Genomic DNA, 6,064 nt, shown 5'->3' with positions numbered 1-6,064 from the left:
TTCCTAGCTTCAGTGGGTCAGGGACGTTCATGTGGGTTGTTGGCAGGGGTTCTCAGTTCCTCCATGTATGAATATCTCCACAGGGCTGCTTGCATGGCCTCACAACATGGCAACTTGCTTCCCTAGAATGAGTGATCCTAGAAAGAGGTCACAGTATCACTTATCATTTAATCTCAGAAGTCACACACCATCATTTCTGTCACATTCTTTGTATTAGAAGCAAGTCACTAAGTACAGTGTGCACTCAAGGGGAGAAAAGTTAGGCTCCACTTCTCAGAAGGAGGTTTATCCAAGTGGAAACATTTAAAAATTACCACGTTCTTAAAGAAGGATGTGGTTTTGGACGTAGTTCAGGAAAATGAAATACCAGGAGAAGATGCAGTTGGGGCTTCCAGGAGCACCTCCTAAATGCCTGGCTTGTTTTTCCTTTACACCTTCTGCTTCCTTAATGTCTGGACTGTGAGTGCCACTTTTATTGCTACAGTGACCCTCTGAGGACAATGAAGAAGTCTTGTGGGTGGAACTGAGCAGTAAAAAGAGTAAAACCAGTAATAAAAGGAACTTGGAGCATTGAGGATATTGTGGGAGCCACCAGGACAGCCCAGGACCTTCTACTTCTGAACTAAATGATTAAAAAAAAAATCATTATCTTATTTAAGCCACTGCATGTTTTTTGGGGGAAGGGGAGGATTTCTGTCACTTATAACCAAATTCTACTTACAAACAAATATAACCAATTCCTAACTGATGTAACTGCCATGTGTCAGATAGTCCTAGGCACTGGGGAAAGAAATTTATATGAAAATGTCACTATCCTCAAATGCAACATAGATACATGTCGGGTAGCACAAAACAGAAAAGGGACATCTCACACAAAACAAGCAGCACTCAAGGTTGTAGAAGAAACTCACCAAATAGAATAAAAGCCCCATGGAGCAGTGATTTTGGCCTGTGATGTTTGTTCCTTTACCTCCTGTACTTAGTACAGAATCAAAGACATTCACATACTATGTATTCAATACATAAAATGGAAATGGAGTATATCTTAAAATTAAAATAATATGTCTTCTGTAGGGAGAGAACGATGATGAAGGACTTCCTGGATTTCTAGTTGGGTTGGAGGACAAAGCCAGTTGGGTAGGGCACTTAGGCATTGGGCTCACACGGGGAGCCTCAGCAGATGGAGGCAAGCTGTGGGCACATCTTTGCAATCGCTTTCAGAGCACACAGGGCTTATTGTGGCATTGATTACTGGAGGCTCTGGGTGTTCAATTTGGCTTGAAAAATGCCTCTCCCGAAAGTCACAATAGCAATTAAGGAAAGCGTGGTGAGAGTACTAACCCATTTCATTAATGAGGTCATTTGTTTTGTTGAGACTCTTACTGAGGCCTAGGAGGAGGACTTGCTGCCGTGGATTACAACCCCAAAGGAAGGACGTTTTTTCTGTTTAGCCCTTAAAATCCAAATCCCATCCTGCAACGCCAGTCACTGGTTTTAATTGACATTCAGTTGTTCTTTCACACTAAGTTCTCTGTGGACCTGTTTGATTTAAGCGGTCCTCCCTGGTGAGGTTCTCAAAATGGATCAGACAATTTCAGCCAGTGTTTGCAGTGCACTGGACTCCTGTCCAAAGAATAACAACGAAATTAAATGGCTACAATGTCCTGCTTTTTTCCGTCTAAAGTAACGGAGGACACAATCCTGGAACCTGTCTCCAGCGTTCGCCAAGCCAGTGACTTTCACACACTCTTATCTGTTTACATCCAGTTCAGAAAGATGACCTTGGTAACACAGACCTGTGCCAGAGCTCTGCAAGCTTCACTAGGGCCTACAAAAGTAATTGTGACTTTTAAAAAAACTCTCCAAAGCTCAGAAGGAAAATATTAACAAAATACTTTCCAAAATAACATTAAGTCGTTGAGTCCACTAAAATTCAGTGCATGGTTATATCATCACATATAAATTATGTCCAATGTGCGCATATTTTGATTGTTATGTTTAAACTGCTGTGAGGTTGAGTGTCTCCAAATATGAAGATAATTTGTGACTTTGAAAGCTCTAAAATGATCTTGAGTCTACTTGCTTCTTGAAATGTAGGTGAGGTTATTCTTTGAACTTCCTATGGAAGTTCAAAGCCCTCCCTGTGATTTTTGCAATTTGCTGTGTTTCTGCTTGGGCATGGCTTATAATCACATGGAGAGAATGCTAAGACAAAAATGGCTGGGCTGGGCCCTCATCAATTCTGATTCAGCAGGTCTGTGGGGAGGCCCAGAATATGCATTTCTCACAAACTCTTAGGTGATGTTGATGCCACTGATCTTGGATCACACTTGTGTAACAGTGGTTCTCAAGCTGTCTGGGTCTATTTGTGTTGCTATGAAGGAATATCTGAGGCTAAGTCATTTATAAAGAAAAGAGGCTTATTTGGCTGATGGTTTTGCAGACTGTATAAAAATCCTGGTGCCAGCATCTGCATCTGCGGAGGGCCTCAGGCTGCTTCCACTTACGGTGGAAGGGGAAGGGGAGCCAGCATGTGCAGAGATCATATGGTGAGAAAGGAAGCAAGAGAGAGATGAGGGAGGTGCCAGGTTCTTTTTTAACAGTCAGCTCTATAGAGTGAGAACTACTCATTTTCACCAAGACTGCACCAAACCCTTTATAAGGAATCCATCTCCATGACCCAAACACTTCCCATTAGTCCCCATCACCAACAGTGGGTTCAAATTTCAACATGAGGTTTGGAGGGTCCAATATCCAAGCTATATATACCTTAAAACTTAGCATCAGAATCACCTAGAGAGCTTAACAAAACACAGACTGCTGGCTCTCATCCCAGAGTTTCTGATTCAAGAGGTCTAGGGTGGGGCCCCCAGATTTTCATTTCTAGCAAATTCCCAGGTGATGCTGCTGCTGCTGCTGCTGGTCCCAGAACCAAACTTTGAGTAATGTATCTTTAGAGGATCCTCCTTTGATCCTCCTTCAGCTGTGCCCTTCTCTACAGGGGAGTCTTGGGACTAAGGGATCATCCTCTTCCCCACTAGACCCTACTCTGGGTACTTGAGATCCTTGTACAACTAGCCTTGAGCTCACTTCCAGGGCCTGCATGGGGACTATTCATAGGAGATGGGAGGGGAGTGGATGGAATTGGATGTACAGACTGGGATGTCCACATACCATGTGAGGCCCTTGTAGTTCAGGATGGAGCCAAGGTTGAGAAAAATGGGGGATGGAACAAGGGCCCAAACATTCCTGTGCAGGTAGCATCAAATCTCCCATTTAGGACCATCCTGACCAGAGACGAGAAACCTGACAATTAGGAACATAGGTTCTCAAGTCACGCATACTTCCATTCAATCCGTGACTCTGAACTCTTTCCTGAGTGACCTCAGGTAAGTTATTAAACCTCTATGAACTTAGCCTCTGCATCTGTAAAACTGGAATCATACCAAATACCTACCTCATTGGTCTTTTGGCAAGAGTTAATGCAGTAAGGTGTATAAGGCATTGAGCATGAGCCTTGGAATGTCGTAAATGGTTGATATTATTGCTCTTGCTGTTGTTATTATCAGTTGCTGCTTTATTAAATCCTGTGGTGGGGGAAGCGCCTGTTATTTGTCACTGTCTTCTTCTTGCCTCGTGCCAGAGGAATCCAGGCACCTTCTGAGCAGGCTTTAGGCTCCTGCTGCTCTCCTCTGGCTGCTCTTCGCTCCGTCCTGCTCACAGCCCTAAGTCCTGTATGGCAGGCTATGAATAAAGGATGCTAGAGTTTAGAAGAGAACATGTCTTTTTTTGTAAATGGCTAATGCGAATGAGAAACTTCATAGAAAATAGTACTTTTTTTTGCTTCTGTAATTAGAAGGTTCATGAAGCTATCTGTGGTCTAGATAATGACATTTATGAAAAATAGTGCACTCAGTGATTTGACCCTTGCTCCTATTTTTCAAGCGTTTAATTTATGTTTTCTTTGCTTTGTGACCTGCTTTAGATACAGTGATGAAATATGAGCGTTTTTGTGAGTGCTTAGGCAGCCCCCATGGATGCTGGAGTGTGGGCCTGTGTGAATAGGTGCCTCTCCTCATGTATATATGGGAATTCCAACCTCCAGCAGCAGCAACAATAACCTAACTTGTACTTTCACCAGGCTTTCCACAGGGCCATCCAGTCGTACTTTCTACAGTGATGAAAGTATCCTTTCTCTGTGTTGTCCAAAATACAGCCACTAGCCACATGTGGCTATGAGCACTTGGAAGGTGACCAAAGGGACCACAGGTGAAAATTGAATTCTAAATTTTGTTTACTTTTCATTAATTTAAACAGTCACTTAGCATTAGTAGCTACCATGTCGGGCAATGTGGATTAAGAAGGTGCTTGCAGACTTGATCTTTTCTACTTCTCTGAGAGAGGAATGGAGAAATGTATCATCTTATTGACGATGAAACTTTGGAGTGGAAAGGTGGTGTGATTGGTTTAAGATCACAGTGCAGTGATCACACCTGGGTATGGGCAGGTGGTCATCCACCCCATCACCACAGGTAACCTGCTTCTTCAGAGCCTGAGAAAGTCTAATTAATACCTGAACGACTAAGAAAAAGACAAACACTTCAATAGAAAAAAATGGAGAGGATAAAAAAGTAACATTCAAAAATTCAAAAGCATTTTTACATACTAGGAGTAATCAATTAGAAAATATAGGCTTTCGATATGAAGAAAAGCTGTGAAACTGTCCGGAAGGCCACAAAGGAAGATGTGAATAAACAGAGACACATTGTGTTCCTGGTGGGAAGTCCCAATAGGTAGGTTCTACACAGAGTAATTTATAAATATAAAGCAATTCCCTTAAGAACCTTAGGGATATTTCATGGAGTTTTTCAAACTGAAGAAAAAAAATGCACCTGAAGTAGAAAATGTAAGAGAATAGCACAGACATTTAAAAATACAAATCAGAAGCTTGAAGGGGCAGGGAAACACATGGCAAAGTTATAATAACTGAAACAATATGGCGATGGTGTGTAAATAGCTTGAAGGACAAACGTAACAGAGCAGAGAGTCCAGAACGAACCCATGTATGTGTGGGAACTAGGATGTGATAGCAGCAATGCCTCAGGCCAGTGGGAAAAGATGGCAGTTCTGTCCTGCACTGTGATTTATAGTGAAAAATTTGAAACAAATGTCCCACAATAGAAAATTAATAAAATATCTTTTAAGACTATGCATTCACTAGATGACAAAATAAACCATTTTAAAATGATGATGTTACTAAGTGACAAAATGATGGAAGTTATTTATAGAGATGTACGTTAAGTGAGCACAAAAACACAGTTTACGAAACTGTAAAAAGGGCTGGCTGTGGTGGCTCATGCCTGTAATCCCAGCATATTGGGAGGCCAAGCGGGGGCAGATTACCTGAGGTCAGGAGTTCGAGGCCAGCCTGGCAACATGGCGAAACTCTCTCTCTACTGAAAAACAAAACAAAACAAAACAAAAAAATGTAATCCCAGCTACTCCAGAGGCTGAGGCAGGAGAATTGCTTGAACCTGGGGCAGAGGTTACAGTGAGCTGAGATCACGCCACTGCACTCCAGCCTGGGCGACAGAGTGAGACTCCATCTCAAAAAACAAAGCAGTGAAAAGCATCGTGTGATCCATGTTTGCTAAGTACGTTCACATATATGGATACTTCTACTTATGAAAGTCACAAATATACACGTCTATCCTGATCTCGCCTTTAAACTTTATTTTTATATTTTTGTTTTTAAAAGTATGGAATGCTTCACAAGTTTTTTGTTATCCATGCACCAACGCCATGCTAATCTTCTCTGTATCATTCCAATTTCAGTATATGTGCTGCCAAGGTGAGTACATGACTTAATTTTTTAGACCAATCTTAACTGAGATACTACACAATCAGTAGCTTAAGCCTCTACTTGGCTGGGTTAAGCGTTAAGCCATACCTCCCAGTCTTGGCTTCAGGGGTCTATGCCGGATGGCTGGGATCCCATGTGGCTTCCTGAGTTGCCTTTGAAGTTGACCACATTCCCAACCATGTGGGTTTAGGAAACAGCCCT

General features: G+C 42.2%; 1 non-coding gene across 1 annotated transcript; it reads right to left on the bottom strand.

Moving 5' to 3' along the window:
• Positions 1 to 5,753: 5,753 nt before the first annotated feature.
• Positions 5,754 to 5,859, bottom strand: LOC115894987. Its single transcript, XR_004055202.1, has one exon. It is a non-coding gene; the product is annotated as a U6 spliceosomal RNA (small nuclear RNA).
• Positions 5,860 to 6,064: the final 205 nt, after the last annotated feature.

The sequence above is a fragment of the Rhinopithecus roxellana genome, chromosome 19, assembly GCF_007565055.1.
Source record: "Rhinopithecus roxellana isolate Shanxi Qingling chromosome 19, ASM756505v1, whole genome shotgun sequence".
Taxonomy (NCBI): Eukaryota; Metazoa; Chordata; class Mammalia; order Primates; family Cercopithecidae; genus Rhinopithecus; species Rhinopithecus roxellana.
Note: the sequence above shows the minus strand (reverse complement) of the source record. Positions and strands in the feature narration are given on the sequence as shown.